The 16,686-nt window shown below is 41.1% G+C and overlaps 1 long non-coding RNA gene across 1 annotated transcript in view; it reads left to right on the top strand.

Annotated features, from left to right (window-relative positions):
• Positions 1-4,245: 4,245 nt before the first annotated feature.
• LOC132212997 (uncharacterized) overlaps positions 4,246-16,686 on the top strand; it is a 407,119-nt gene continuing 394,678 nt past the window's right edge. The window contains exon 1 of the long non-coding RNA XR_009447881.1: positions 4,246-4,478. This is a non-coding gene — a long non-coding RNA (uncharacterized LOC132212997). The remainder of the gene's footprint in view (positions 4,479-16,686) is intronic.

Raw genomic sequence — 16,686 nt, forward strand, 5'->3', positions numbered from 1 at the left:
CGCACAGAGGGATCACGGGTGGAGGAGTCGGGGGACGCCTCGATCCTCCATCTGAAGTTTTGCTTCCGCGGAGTCGGAAGGTCTGTTTGAACCCCTCAATCTGAGACAAGGCGGGTAGCCCAAGCTGGTTGGCGCACAGCCATCGTCTAGCTTTCGGTTTTTGCTTCCATGGAGTTGGAAGGGTGTACTTTTTTTTGGGCGCTTTAGTTTTTTGTGTTTCCGTTTTATTTTGTGGACTTGCTGGATGGACGTTATGATCGACTCAGACTGCTCCTTTGGGTATTGTGATTGATCATTTCAAGGAGATTGGGAGAGGCTGTAGAGCTCCCTCAGGAGTTGGGAAGTTGGTATTGTTTAAACTCTGAATGAATGTCTGGTGGAATTATGTGAGTGTGGAGGCAGGGGGCCTGCCCTCACCCCACCTCTGTGTTGCTCCAGGATTTCGGTCTGGTGGGCATCTGAGTAAGGATCTGTGAAAACAAGTCACCCCCTCCCCAAGTTAATGCGTCTGGGATTTCTGTGCATGTGTTGGGAGAAAAGCTGGCTTGACACTAATGTGCACACCATCCGATTTTGGATAGAGTTTTAAGCTGGAATCTCCTTTCAAATGTGCAGGATGGATCCCAAGACTAATCATTCACCCAGGGAAAAAAGATGCTAGCTAAATTCTAGCAGCAGGATTGGCATTTCCATAACACAGAACAGATTTTCCAAAGGGTGGGGGGGAACTGGTCCTTTCTTAATTAAGAAAGCTCTTCTTAATGGAGAAAGGAGATAGTTGCCTCCTGCCTGTAGCAAAATCTTAACAAATGTGGTCAATTTACATCTGAAAAGACCAGGTAGGCCAAAAACCTGTTTTTGCAAGGCTCAAATGTGGTTTTCCAGAGCCGCTTGAAAGTAAAAACTAATTTGCCTTGCCGAAACCGGTTTGACTCAGTTGATAGAGCATCGGCCTGCGGACTGAAAGGTCCCAGGTTTGATTCCTGTCAAGGGCATGTACCTTGGTTGCAGGCACATCCCCGGTGGGGGATGTGCAGGAGGCGGCTGATCGATGTTTCTCTCTCATCGATGTTTCTGACTTTCTATCTCTCTCCCTACCTCTCTGTAGAAAATCAATAAAATATATTTTTTTAAAAAAAGTAATTTGCCTCATGAAAAATCTAGAAATCAGAATTAAATCTGTTGGTTGAGTATTGGGAAATGCTGAATATTTAACTTGCCAGCTAAAAGTTTAAGGTTCGGATTGAATTGGGAAAAATGATGTAATTGTGATAACTAAATATCTTTGCTTATTGATCTGATTGAGAAGAGAGGATTGATTTTGTGAACTCAACTGAAGATTTTTGATGCAAGGACCAGTTTAAATTTAATTGATATTCGTTAAAATGATTATAAAAGGTATAAACAGCTAATAAGATTTCTGTCTTTCTACAATACAGCCACATGACCCCTGGGGGTTGCCATCTTGTAACAGCAAAGGCCCCTCCCTCTGATTTAGTCAGGGGTGGAGCTTTAAGGCACAGTTTTGCTGCAGTAATGTGGATGGGGCAGGAAGGGTGCTTGCCTCGGGGGTTTATTTTTAAGCCAATCTCTTAAATCTAGAAAACCCTGCTTTCCTTAAACTAAGGACAATTAAAGGTTATATCAATGTCTTTAAAAGGAACTGATAGCATTAATCCAGTTTCTAAAGTACAATTATTTCAGGTAGAAACTGGTTTCATACTGATCTTAAAGGACACATTTTTCCTCCAGTTAACTTGCCAACTCAGTGTTCGGGAGACCCAGGATATGCCTAAGTTTAACCTAGGTTCTAGATAGTGTTTCTCTTAAAAAAATTATTTTTTAAATATATTTTATTGATTTTTTTACAGAGAGGAAGGGAGAAAGATAGAGAGCTAGAAACATCGATGAGAGAGAAACATCGACCAGCTGCCTCCTGCACACTCCCCACTGGGGATGTGCCCGCAACCCAGGTACATGCTCTTGACCCGAATCGAACCCGGGACCCCTCAGTCCGCAGGCCGACGCTCTATCCACTGAGCCAAACCGGTTTTGGCTAAAAAAATTTTTTGAATGTATTGCTAATCACCTAAAAATGAAGGCTAAAAGTTCTAGCTACCTGGAAAGTATGGCCTTGGTGTTATAGGAGGAAAAAGAAATGTTAAATGGATGGTAGACCAGTGAGCTGGGCTGGTCACTAATGGTGGATTGTGAGAAGGGCTGGACGTGTCCAAACTTCTCCTTCCTTGGTGCCCCTGAAACGTCAGAGTGTACTTCTGGCCTTGATTTTCCGATGTGTTTAATCTGTCGATTTTGTTGTTTTGTCGAAATCCTCTTGAAGGACATTGAATGGCTCTTTCCTTCCTCTTTAACTTTTGGGGGATTGTGTGAATGGATTACTAATGTAGATTATCAAAGATCTCTAAGGGACTTGTTCTGTATCTGGAGGAATGTCTTCTAGATGGTATTCACCGTCTCCGGGACTGCCGGAGGGAAGTCTAATCTCAGCCTGGCTAAGGGTTCGAATCTGCCTATCTTTTTAAAAGGTAGAAAAGAAGCATTCCTAGGCAATTTTCTACTGCCTCTGTTCAGGGACTTGTTCTGTATCTCGACACAACTGAAACTGATTTGTTGGTATTTTGTGGTATAAATGTGGCATGCACCTCAAAGGTCTTAATGGGGAATGTATCTAGTTATCGTGTCTATTTAGTCTTGATTTCCTTGTTCAATATGAGTACCATTTCTATCTGGATGAAACATAGGTCAAAAGTCCTGTCCTGGGATGTGGGAAAGGGAGGCCCCCACATCTGTTCCTGTCAGGCCCCCATCAGGGAACTTGGGCTATGTTCCTGTTATCTGCTCAAGATCCCAAGACTGTAAAAGTACTTGTTCACTGAAAGGGTGTAAGTATAAATGTTTATTTGATGTTTGCATGTCTACTTGGGTATAATTATTTGTTCATGTAAGTGTGAAAGCCTGCGGGAAAAAAAAGCACACACTTGATTTCTTTAAGGCTGAGTGCTCTGACCTATAGCAAAGCGCCCTGAGTGGCCACTGGGATCTTTCCCCGAAAACGCTTTCTCTCTGTCAGAGGTGGAATCGGCCTGCCTAACCAGTAAACATTTCTGTCTGTTTGTTTGCTGGAAACTTTGATTTGCTGTGTGATATTCTGTGCTAGGTTGGGATTTTGAAATTCTGGGGTAGATTTAAAAGGTATTTGTGGCTTTTCTAGTCTGATTGGGACATTTAAAGGTGGGGATCACAGTTCCTCAAGGCAGAGATTTCATGGGCCCTTCCCCCTGCCTGTGCTGTATTAAATAATACAGGCCAGTGTCATTTGGCTTGCTGGTTAAAGGAAAACAATGGGCCTTAGAATCTGTAAAGGTGGGCAGGAATGAATCTGGTCAAATGTACTGAAAGGGTTTGGTACCTGTTGCTGCTAGCAAAGGAAGGGCTGATACCCCCTTCTAGCGCATTCCCTTGAAAGAGACCTGGTTGCTGCTCTGCCACAAAGGGAACTGGTAGAAAGGCAAGAAAAAAGACCGCTGCAACTAATAAACAGGGTTACCTTGAAGCCATCAGGACTTTGAAGTTCTCCAAAAGAGGAAAAATCTGACTAGGAGACCTGCGGGGACTGGGTGGCTCTCCTATCATGTTTGGCAGGCCACTCCCTATAAAACCCTTTTCTTCAACTATCTCTTTCCTTGAGAGGGCTCCAGAGGGCGCACGAGTACAATTGGCTGCGCCTCCATGCTATCTACGAGACCAGCCCAACCCCAACTCCTTATCAGCACAAGCCAGGAGATTGGGTCTACGTCAGAAGGCACCACCAGAAGACCCTGGAGGCACGTTGGAAGGGTCCCTACACTGTGGTGCTGACAACCCCCACCGCCCTCAAAGTAGACGGTGTCGCAACCTGGGTCCATTACACTCACGTCCAGTCAGCGGACCCATCCATGACCCGGAAAGACTTCATCACCAAATGGAGCATCGATCGAGATCAACGCAACCCGCTCAAGCTCAAGCTGCAGCGTGCTCGACCTGCCTGATGCTACTAACATTGCTCACGATCACTCCTGTCACCAGGAACCCCCACAATAATGTATAACAGACTTAGATGATGCCTGCTTCTTCATGGACATGGCTCCAAAGAAACAAGCACAATTTATAGGATCACATGTTTAGTGGCAGATTTGGCTGCCTGAAGCAGCCATGATGCCAATATTATGTTTTATTGTATTGACATGTTATATTGACCTTTGATTCTTTTGCAGGTTTAAATGTGTGTTTGCTGTCCTGGAAGGGGACTGTGTGGGGTGACCCCCAAAAGTAAAGGGTATCTAGCTGCCAAGAGGGCAGGTGCCCAACTGGGCAGGGAAGGGTGCCCATCAGGTTCTGTTCACTGTTGAGAGACAGTTGACAGTTGGCAGCATGTGTACTGCTTACAGGCCTGCGTGACCATGCCCATGTCAGGGGTAGTAAGCTGGAAAAGGCCTGTTTAGAATAGAAGGTCTAAGGCATGGTGATGCATAGAAAGAAAGTTTAATGCCAACAATTACTGTTTTGTTATAACTCTGAAAAATCCATGAAAAGGAATTGGCAAGGAAAGTCAGAAAATCTTAGAGTAGAACAGTATGTTTTTCTCCTTATGTAATTCTTCCGAAATCTGGCAATGCTAAATAAGTCATGGCAATATATTTCTTTGCATAGATTCAATAAGACCAGTTCCTAATAATGGTTTTATTAAGAGAAAACTTTGACTGGAATATCATGTTTTAAAGAGCCTTGTCTGAGATCTAAAGACTTGAAGCCAGTAAGAATGCCACGAAGAAAGCCTGGTATCCTGCTTGGGAGCCCTGAAGATGGCTGGCGCTGAAGTGTCAGGCCGATGCCATACCATCACTGGCAGTTGGTAAGAGTAGAAGGGGAGCAGCAAAGATGCCTCTGCATCCCTTCAGAACCCCCACACACTCTGAGCCACAACAAGTAGGAGGACTACTGATATGGGTCTTAAAGCCTGGAGCATAGGCTCAGCTGGAGTTGCTACAGGTGTGGGATTCACCTAACTCAGCAGATACTGTAGGCAGGCTTGATGGAAGCTGGATGGCTTGGCTTCCTGGCCTACGGAGCACATTAAAATTCAACCATGAGACTCCAGCAAAGGTAGTCAAAGACCATTCTTGTTGTGTTTATGGGGGATAAAATGGACACATATGTAATACCCTTTGTAATACTTTAAGCAATAAAAAAATAAATAAAAAAAAAGAAAACATAAGGAGAGTAGATAAATTAATGTTGATTTGGCTTTTTGATAGCCATGGAGGAATTTTAAGAAGAAAAATACTATTTCAATAGAGGTTGTTAAAGCTAAAATGGTTTCTTTCCCTTCCACCGGACCATTTGTTAAGCACATAGGGATAGTTCAGTTGATAGTTCTGTGTGCACAGTACGGGCCTCTAGCAGCGGAGGAATAGAAATGCAGTCCGTCTCATGATTGAGCCGGAACTTCCAAGAAAAGGGGGGAATGAAAGGGCGAGGGCTATGCCCTCCATCTTGCCCCATTTCCTCCATTTTGGGGCAGCAGCCATGTGCTCAGGAAGGTTCCTTCTTCCGGGAAGCCCAGGCCTCTGCTGGCCACGCCCGGAATCTTTTTAAACTAATCAATGACAATCAGGGGACATGCATGCCTTGGAGATGACCCCATCCTGTGTAAGAAGACGCAACTTGCACCTAGCCAATCAGAAGGGCCCACAGTCATCTCCCCTCCCCTAACTCCACACCCCTATCAAAACCTCATTTTTTCCCACGGGCGGTCTCTCTCGTCTTGCCGTTGTGAGGATAGGAGCAAGACATGGGTCTGTGATATTAAAGGACTCCTTGATTTTGCATCGGACATGGCTGGCTCCCTGGTGAGGTCTGTTGGGGCTCTTAAAATCTGGGCATAACAATAACCAAGATAGTGGCAATGGTAAATTTGGACTTTAAGATAAATGAAGACAAGAGGGAGAAAGACAGGAAGAATCAGATAAATGTATTTTACTAAAGGAAGGTGAAAACCTACAGTAAACAAGCCAACAAATGCAGAGGAAAAAGTGCTGGAGTATTCATCTACCACAGGTGATACACAGGGTCTCCCAGAGGAACACACTTTATAATGTGTATCACTCTATAAAAAATGCTTCAGAAAAGGGCATTATGAGAAGATGAAAACATTAATGGTCTCCATGAATAAATACCAGCAAGGGTAAAAAGGAAATGTGTTTGTATTTTTGTGAGTTTTCAGATAATGGGGAGGGAGCTAAGGAGTGGGAAGTCATGGGAGAAGGGAGTAATGTAAAATTCTTTAACTGGGGCAACAGACAAGCCATTCCATACTGAGCCAGACAACTAGAATAAGGACAGGGAGATGACTGAAGGGGGATTTTATCCTCAACACTTCCTCATACTGGCAAGGAAGAAAAGAAGCGGATATTTAATTTGTGTTTGGATTGATGGGGTGAGATGGATGGTGGTGGTCCCAGTCATGAGAAACAGGGTGTTGTGTTAGTGCTGGCAGTGTATAACAATGAATTTAATTTCCTTTTTACATGGTAGACTATTGAGTATTGTTAAACTATTGACAGGATTGTCAGCTCAAGATGGGAACTTTTATGCCACAACTGGTACAGTTTTTCCTATAACAACTTGTTCTAAACTGCGTTGTTGATTATTAGAGATACTAGAGAAGTGTGGTTTCACTCTGTTTCACTGATGATTCACATGATGTTACATTTGCCCCATACATGAGTAAGATATTAGTAATAAGGGAAATTGGGTATAGTGTACATGGTTATTATCTTCACAATTTTTCTGTAAATCGGGAACTATTCTAAAATAAAACATCCATTAAAAATATACTCAAAATCCTATTAAATGTTAATATTTGAACATAGTGGAATGGACCACTGAAATTATGGGGGAGTATGGCAATTGTCTTAGAGGAATCAAAACCTGCCTGCCATATGCTGGACTATAATGGAACTAGAGGAAATGAGAGAAAGAGGTCAGTTTGGAAAAATTTTAGGAGTTAAGAGGAAGGTCTTGGTTCTATAACCATAGTGTCTGAGATTTCTGCATCCTCTGCCACCCCGCCCCTCCTGGATGGTCAAGCTGAGGCTTTGTGCTGTCAAGCCACACCATGGCAACCACTGATTTTAGCCAACCAGAGCTGAAGTGACTGGCTCCTCATTGACCTAAAGAGTATATATAGAGGCCAGTACCCTTTGAGTAGTGTCTGTTGACTCAAGATAGCGAAACTTAATAAGACGATATTGTAGACTAGTAGAGGTAAGGAGTAAGACTCCAAACACAAGGATGGATGAAGAAACTGCACCAAAAGTGAATTTATATTTGTATTGGGGGGGGGGCGGGTGGGATGGATGGTGGTGGTCGCAGTCATGAGGAACAGGGTGTTGTGTTAGTGCTGGCAGTGTATAATAATGAATTTGATTTCCTTTTTACATGGTAGACTATTGAATATTGTTAAACTATTGAAAGGATGGTCAGCGCAAGATCTGATGTTTTATGCCGCAACAGGTCCAGTTTTTCCTTTAATAACTTGGTCTAGAACAGCACTGCTTGATATTGGAGATACTAGAGTGTCGAGTAAGACTCCCTCCATGTCCTGAGTGGTGTAGGATTCGGTATCTGAAAGAGGAGTTGCACAACAAATGAAAGAAAAAGACAAGAGATAATTTTGCAATATTGGGGGACCAGGTGGCAAGTCCCGAAGGACTTCCTCCTCTGCTCAGGCTGCTCCAATCTTTTATTGATCTGGAGTAGCCCTCATTGTAAGGAGGTTTCAATGACACACAGATCAGCAGACAATTACCAGGAATAGACAAAGTATCTGATTAACTCATCAATAGATTTCCCAGTGCAGGCAGAGTATCTCATTAGCTCATCAATAGATTTCTGGGAGTATCTAATTAAGAATAATCAACAAGGATCTACATATAAGTATCTAAGGAATTAAGGGAACTAAGGTGGGGATGTTTCAACTATTATTATCTAAATTAACTAAGTGGTTCCTAGATTAACTGGGTGGGGCACAGCCCTGCCCTTTACCAGGACTTTCAAGGGCTACTAGCTTTTGGGGGGGGTCTCTGTCTAAACTCAGCTAGTGAAGACAATGAATGTACTCTGGCATCTCCCCCTTATTTTTTCTTTAAAAAATAATCAAGTCCCAATTTCAGTGTCCAAAACTTCTGAGTCCATGTTTCAATGTCCAAAATTTCATGTGTACATGCCCGCAATGAAATGCTAGTTCTGGATGGTGGACAAATGCAGGATCGGTCCTCTGTGCTTTGGTCCTGGGCACCCTGCAGCGCCGCACAACTGCTGACTGCTAGCATGGCAAGGCGTCTTCCACCATCTCCATCTCTGAACCGTCCCTCCTGTCTTTGTGGCTGGAGCAGTCTGGTCAGTTTCTCTCCGGGATCCCTTGTTGCAGGAATCCACATGGTCTTGGAGTTGTTCTCTGAAAGTATACAAACATATTTTCGACCAAGGGTTAAAGGAAAAAACCTTACTTGGGGGTTTTTTCTTTAAAATGATCTTCCCTGGCTTACCCTGGCATAATGTGTGTTTTTTCTGGGTGTCTCGCTAATGAAAAAATTTTAATTTAGTTATAAGATCTATCTTCTTACATGGCGTTTTTTCCATTATATTTTTCCACTATCCCCCTTTTTTTTTATTTAGTTAGAAGGCTTCTTGGAAATTTTATAATGCAGTCTGGATACCTTTAAATATTAATTTTTTGCACACAAAAAAAGGAACCTGAACCTGCTTTAGGTTCATAGCATGTTTACCACGAAATGAACATTTTGGTTAATACTTTTTGAACAATTACTTATTTCAAATTAGCCAAATTTAATTAATTTGAAAACTTGACTTTAATTTGAAAACTATTTTGCTGTCAAATTTAATATTTTAACAATAATCTTAATTTACACTGTAAATATTGATGAAAAGGATCACTTTACATCCTTGTGAAGGCTCTGAGCATTCCTGTTGTTAGGCTACATTTAGACATAGGGTCTGTTAGCCAAGCCTCCGTTTATCTGGATTCTGATTTCAGCTGGACCAAATCTCTTTTGTTATTTGGTTCCTGATCTGGGCTGGGCATGAGAAGCAAGAAGCAGCCATGGGGATAGGAGCCCTTCCTCAGAAGGGGCGAGTGATCAAGCCCCTGCACCATTGGGGGGCTGAGGATCTGTGCCCCACCTCTGTTGATCCCCAGGTTTTCTCCTATAGGCCCCCGACTGTGCCTGTCTTAGGTCGCCCCAGCCTGTGGGGTCTTACCTGTCTTTGACTACCAGCCATCTCTGGGCCAAGCAGGGTGATGTGAGGTTCAGTTCTGTCTCCTTGATAGCCTATGTCCCTCTGGCCTCCATGCCCAGAAACTGCCTTTGGATCCCCTCGCCTGCTGGCGGGGCCCAGGCATTGATCATAGGGAACCCAGGTTTCTTCTCCAGAGAGGGCCCAGCTTATGCCATTGGGCAAGAGACAGATCCATGGTACCAGCTTTTCATGATCTCAGCTTGAACAGAGAGCCTAGATAACTGTTGTAGACAACAGGAATCCTTTTGGCTATAAAAATTGAGAGAGGTCAATACACAATGCTTAAGTGCCTTCCCCAGGAGGCCCTCCATGCAGTGGAAAGGAATAAATCCCTTCATGTAATACATTCCAATTCATTTGTAAATTTGTTTGGGATAAATTCGCAATATACTGTTGTAAAGCATCAAAAATTATTAATGAAACTTGTGGAATAATACCATGTGAGAATATTCTTTGTTCTAGGTCATGACAACTTAAATTTTAAATTCAAGGTTTGGAATGAGGAACCTAGTTTAAAAAAAGAAGAAGAAATTTACAGAAGCAGAGACAGTATGCTATCTAAATTACAGTTCTGGGTCTCCAGAGCACTGAGTTGACAAGTTATCTGGAGCCCTCTGACTTTGGGATAGCTATGCTGTCCTTCCCAGGTAAAGGAAAAATGTGCCTTCTAAGACCAGTATGAAACTATAGTTTTTACCTGAAAGGATTGTTACCATACTTCACTTTACCGTGCCCCAGGTGGTCTCTGGGCTGTTCCTCTTATTCTGAGACCAATGTACCTCCATAGGTGTCTTTCCATTAGCATCACAAGTGAAAAGATTTAGAGTAATTAAAGCTAGGTGCAGCCGACCTGTAGGTTATTTCTCCATCATCCCCCTTTTTTGTTTTTCAAGTTGGGATTTTGAAAAGCTGATGAGACTCTGAAGCCTCTTTTAATAAAGCAACCAATTGATCAGCATGTGCCTTTCCCTTAGTTAATGGGCTAGGTAATATGCTGTGAGCCCTGATGTGGGTGATATAAAAAGGGTATTTTCTCTGCTGCACAATCTGTTGAACTTTTTTAAATAGTAAGAATAAACTTTGGTCATTAACCATTTCAACCGGGCAGTTTCAATTCTACTTACTAGGCCTGAAGCATAAGAGGAATCAGAAATTATGTTAACAGGCTGTTGGAAATCTTGCAGCGCAGCCTTAATAGCTTTTAATTCAATTCTTTGCACAGAGGTATGACTGGTCAGTATGACTCGGTCAGAATTTATAGTTTGATAGGCAGCTTTCCCATTAGATGACCCATCAGTAAAAACAGTTAAAGCTCCAGGAATTGGTTCCAGTCTAATATTTTTTGGTATAATGATGGAGGTCTTATATAAAAATTGTAGTAGTTTATATTTAAATAGGTGACAGCTAAGTTCCCCTGAATATCCACTTAGCCCAATTTGCCAATTTTAAGTCCGTTTGAAATAACATTTATTCTTTTAACTTTACTTGTCCTAAGTTATGGACAGTAAATTACATTAATTAAAATTTGGTTATTAGTCTTTAAGTAAATGTACATAAACTTTGTTTAAGGAGGCAAAACACAAATTATTTAATTTAGCTTATGAGGCCCAATATATTGCTTTTTAATTTTAGTTAGACATCTGAAGGAAACCTCTTTTTATTTCCTTCCCGACAGCTTTCTTTCTCACACAGCAACAAATGTAAGGAACATGGTTGCCTTTTGAGATTTTAACAAATACTGTCGCAAAGCTATATATTTCAAGTGATTTTTCATTTATGGTGACTAATTATTGTCAGATTTAGTATTTTAACCACAATCTGTAAATGTTAGCAATTATATTTTTAAAGAATATACTCTTTGGCTTATTTGCATATACAGAGGGATCATGGGAAGCCTTCAGTAACTTTTTAGAAGAATTTTACTTTACTAGGATTCAATTGCTTACAAGGATTAGTAAATTCAGTAAAGTTTTATTTTGATACACGAGATGCAAACGCTGCTTCACTTCCAGCCTAATTTAAAATGCAGCGGCGAGGAGCTTTTGTTAGTTTAAATAAAGACATTGCTACTAATAAATCAATTTTTTCTTTTATTTGGCAGAAATTCCTTATGCAACCAAGTATAGTATATTTTGAAATATTGCACTCGGGGAAAACTGTCAAATACATATCTAATTAAAACATTTTCAACACTTTTTAAACAGTTCTCAACATAATAGGATCTAGTCTTGACCATGGAATCAATTACTCTTAATTTGTTTATGATATATGCATAACTGTGGTTCTACTGAGAATTTAAGATATCTCTTAAAAATGTATCTACAAGCCTTTTAAGAAATATGACCTCTATTGTCAGCCCTTATAAAGCCAACTGCTTAAAACATTGGTCTGGGAGAAACCAAGATGGCGGCATAGGTTAACGCTGAAGATTGCTGCCTCCAACAACCACTTCAGAGATATAACTAAAGGACAGAACAGACATCATCCAGAACAACAGGAAGGCTGGCTGAGTGGAAATTCTACAACTAGGAGGAAAGAGAATATCATACCCAGACTCAGAGGAGGCTCAGTGCTGAAGTGAAATACTCAGGTGCGGAGTGCGTGCGTGGAGCTGACTGGCAGCGGAGGGCGCAGTTGTTTTCAATCAGGAGGGAGTTTCAGACTCTGAGCTCCAGATCCGGGCGAGTCTCTGGGGACCCAGACTCAAACTGGAGAAGTGGGACTGTCTGGCTTCGGTCAGAACTCGAAGGCAGCTTTCTCTCCGAGTTTTGCAGCGGAACTGAGAGCAGCCATAACTGCTTGCTCCGCCCGCCCTGTAGATCCCCGGGGACCCAACCCAGCCAAGCCCTGCACATACGCCAAATGACTCAGATGGCGTATTTGTTCCCAAAGTCATGCTTAATAGAAAAACAGATTTTAAAGTTTTTTTTTCCTTTTTTTGCTTTCCATAGTAATAGCCTCAGGCAAAATCTAGATTAGCACCGCCCTAGAGATCCAGCACAGAAGCTCTCCCACTGCAGACACAGCTGACTGTCATAGCCAGTTAGCCTGGAGGTCAAATCACCCCTGGTATTACCGACAACAATCAAGGCTTAACTACAAGACTGCACACAAAGACCACTAGGGGGTGCACCAAGAAAAGATAAAAAAATGCAGAGACAAAGAAACAGGACGCAAATGTCAGAAATGGAAGATATAGAGCTCAAAACCACACTTTTAAGGTCTCTCAAGAACTGTCTAGAAGCTGCTGATAAACTTAGTAAGGCCCTCGAAAAGACTGGTGAGACCGCCGATAAATGTAGTGAGATCCTCAAAAAATCTAATGAGTCCCTCGATGTTGTGATAAAGAACCAACTAAAAATTAAGACACCCAACAGCAGACCAGAGGAGCGCAAGAATCAAGTCAAAGATTCAAAACACGAAGAAGCAAAAAACACCCAAGTGGAAAAGCAAAATGAAAAAAGAATCCGAAAATACGAAGATAGTGTAAGGAGCCTCTGGGACAGCTTCAAGCGTACCAACATCAGAATTATAGGGGTTCCAGAAGATGAGAGAGAGCAAGATATTGAAAACCTATTTGAAGAAATAATGACAGAAAACTTCCCCCACCTGGTGAAAGAAATAGACTTACCAGTCCAGGAAGCGCGGAGAACCCCAAACAAAAGGAATCCAAAGAGGACCACACCAAGACACATCATAATTAAAATGCCAAGAGCAAAAGACAAAGAGAGAATCTTGAAAGCATCAAGAGAAAGAAAGTCAGTTACCTACAAGGGAGTACCCATACGACTGTCAGCTGATTTCTCAACAGAAACTTTGCAGGCCAGAAGGGAATGGCAAGAAATATTCAAAGTGATGAATACCAAGAACCTACAAACAAGATTACTTTATCCAGCAAAGCTATCATTCAGAATTGAAGGTCAGATAAAGAGCTTCACAGATAAGGAAAAGCTAAAGGAGTTCATCACCACCAAACCAGTATTATATGAAATGCTGAAAGGTATCCTTTAAGAAGTGGAAGAAGAAGAAAAAGGAAAAGATACAAATTATGAACAACAAATATGCATCTATCAACATGTGAATCTAAGAATCAAGTGAATAAATAATCTGGTGATCATAACAGAATCAGGGACATAGAAAGGGAATGGACTGACTATTCTTGGGGGGGAAAGGAGTGTGGGAGATGCGGAAAGAGACTGGACAAAAATCGTGCAGGGACATAGAAAGGGAATGGACTGACTATTCTTGGGGGGCGGGAAAGGAGTGTGGGAGATGCGGAAAGAGACTGGACAAAAATCGTGCACCTATGGAAGAGGACAGTGGGTGGGGAGTGAGGGCAGAGGGTGGGGCGGGAACTGGGAGGAGGGGAATTATGGGGGGAAAAATAGGAACAAATGTAATAATCTGAACAATAAAGATTTAATTAAAAAATAATAAAAATAAAACATTAGTCTATCATACCACTGAAATTATATTAAGACCATGATTGCTAATTTATTAAGCATTAAAAATATCTTCTTATAAGTGGTATTAAATAAATCTGAGAGGCAAGCATTTCCACAGTAAAACTCCACCTTAAAACTCAACCCCTGAAATCCCATCCTGCCTCAGTGAGCAGACATTCCTTTTGTGATTGGCTAAATCAGAGGGGGGGACCTTTGTTGTTCCAAGATGGCGGCCCCCAGGGGCGCGGTAAGCCATGCGGCCAACATGGCGGATGCCAAGTCAGGCAGCTCAACATTATGGCTGTCTAAACTGTTCTCTGACAGAAAACATGATTTCCTTATTCTCACAATAAAGGGAAGAGGAAACCAATATCCATAACAGATAGATGGCCAACATTATATTGTAGACAAACAGAAATCTCATTAGCTGTTTATACCCTTTATAATTATCTTAAAGAATATCAATTAAGTTTAAACTCATTTTTGTATTAAAAATTTTCAGTTGAGATCATAAAATCAATCCTCTTTTTTAATCAGATCAATAAGCAACATATTTTGAATTCTAATTATTTCAGAGAAAACAACAATTATTTTCTCAAAAATAAAAAATATTTTTTACTTTTAAGGCATTTAGCTATCATAATTATACAGTTTTTCCCAATTCAATCCGAATTTAAACTTTTAGCTGGCAAGTCAAATATTTAGCATTTCTCAATCAGTAACATTAAGACTAAACTTTAAAAATGCAAGACATAATCAACCAACAGATTTAATACTGTCCTTGAGATTTTGTACGAGGCATACTCAGATCTCATTTAATTCAGTATTCTGTCATTTCAAGATACCTACGTATAAACTCCCAAGGTCTTAAATTTCCCAGCAGCTTTGGAAAACCACATTTGAGGCTGGCAAGGCAGGCCTGGCCCAGGCTTTGATTTTAAAACAACCATAATTTTTTCCTCTGGGGAAGGTCAAGAAACAAGGTTGTAGCTACATTGTTTCCTGCCCCTTGCTTGCCTGTGGGAAGTTTCAAAATTGGCCTGGGAGAGGAACTGTTTTCCCTGGAAGAACAGGTTTCGCCTACCCTGGACCGATCAGATGTAAATTGACCACATTCTTTAAGAATTTGCTACAGGCAGGAAGCAACTAGCCCCTTTTATCAGAAATGTTTTGGCCAGCCTTTTCAATTAACTATGAGATTCAAATTCAATTATTTTAAGGCAATTAATTTAGTAAATTTTTGTAACAGAGACAATTTTACTGATTTTCTTGTAGAGGTCTTAAAGTTAGCTTTGGAATAGGCTTCATTAACATTATTATGGAAAAATACCAATCTTGTTGCTAGAATTTCTACCCTGGGTCAAATTTGCCATTTTCTTTCGGAAATAATCAGTCTTGGGTTTTATTCTGCAATTTGTAAAGAAATTCCAGCTCAAAACTCTATCTAAATGTCCAAAATCAGAACGAGCGCGCATTAGTTGCAAGCCAAGTTTTCTCTTTACATGTGACCAGAAATTCCAGACGCATTTTAAATTTTTGTAAAACTTTTCAATTACTAGAAGGAGACTTTAAATTAGAGGAGGCGTCCATATTGGATCGCCATGTGCTCCCTTTTCCTTTCCACCACATCCTGCTTTTGGGGGAAGTTTAAGCAAATGACTCAGATGGTGTATTTGTTCCCAAAGTCATGCTTAATAGAAAAATAGATTTTAAAGTTTTTTTTTTTCCTTTTTTTGCTTTCCAAAGTAATAGCTAGCACCCAAGGTGACCTTGGCTAGACTGCACTTCCCGACATGTTCTCAGGTAATTCTTAAACAGAACATTAAGTAATCTCATTGCGGGAGAACTTATTGCTATGCGCTCTCCTGCCACCTTTGAATCTCTCCAAACCAGAGAGAGATTCGGCAGCGGGGTCCCATTTCTTATTACAGATAGATTCCAAATACAAATTAAGATAAGAAAACACATTAAGATGACCATGGCACTATTTTTTCAGCCTGATATAAAAGAGTACCTTTTTCAAGAAAAACAAAGGTTGTGTTCTATAATAACATGCAAAAACTGTAAAAGATTACCTTCTAAAATTTTAACACTTGAAACATGCAAATCAAAAGTCTATAATAAAGTTTCTTAGTTTTTAAAAGCCAAATATACCTTTTTAAAGCCGAATCTACTTTTTTAAAGCCAAATCCTGCCCCGTTTGTTAGCCTGGTTAAGAAAACTTTCCCAGTGTACTTACAGACCCAGGCTTCTGTAGTTGATCCTGGGCATTGCGTGCCATAGAGTTCCTCTCACCTTTTTTCAGTGAGTTTTCCACACCTTTCGGTGAAAACTTCCTTTTCTTGCTCCAGCGAGGCCTGCACTTCCAGATTACCCATCAGGTGCCAGATGTCGAGTAAGACTCCCTCCACATTCTGCGTAGAGTAGGGTTCAGTATCTGAAAGAGGAGCCGCACAACAAATGAGAGAAAAAGACAGGAGATAATTTTGCAATATTGGGGGACCAGGCGGAAAGTCCCGAAGGACTTCCTCCTCTGCTCAGGCTGCTCCAATCTTTTATTGATCTGGAGTAGCCCTCATTGTAAGGAGGTTTCAATGACACACAGATCAGCAGACAATTACCAGGAATAGACAAAGTATCTGATTAACTCATCAATAGATTTCCCAGTGTAGGCAGAGTATCTGATTAGCTCATCAATAGATTTCTGGGAGTATCTAATTAAGAATAATCAACAAGGATCTACATATAAGTATATAAGGAATTAAGGGAACTAAGGTGGGGATGTTTCAACTATTATTACCTAATTTAACTGAGTGGTTCCTAGATTAACTGGGTGGTGCACAGCCCTGATCTTTGCTAG

This window comes from Myotis daubentonii, chromosome 12 (assembly GCF_963259705.1).
Source record: "Myotis daubentonii chromosome 12, mMyoDau2.1, whole genome shotgun sequence".
In the NCBI taxonomy this organism is placed as follows: domain Eukaryota; kingdom Metazoa; phylum Chordata; class Mammalia; order Chiroptera; family Vespertilionidae; genus Myotis; species Myotis daubentonii.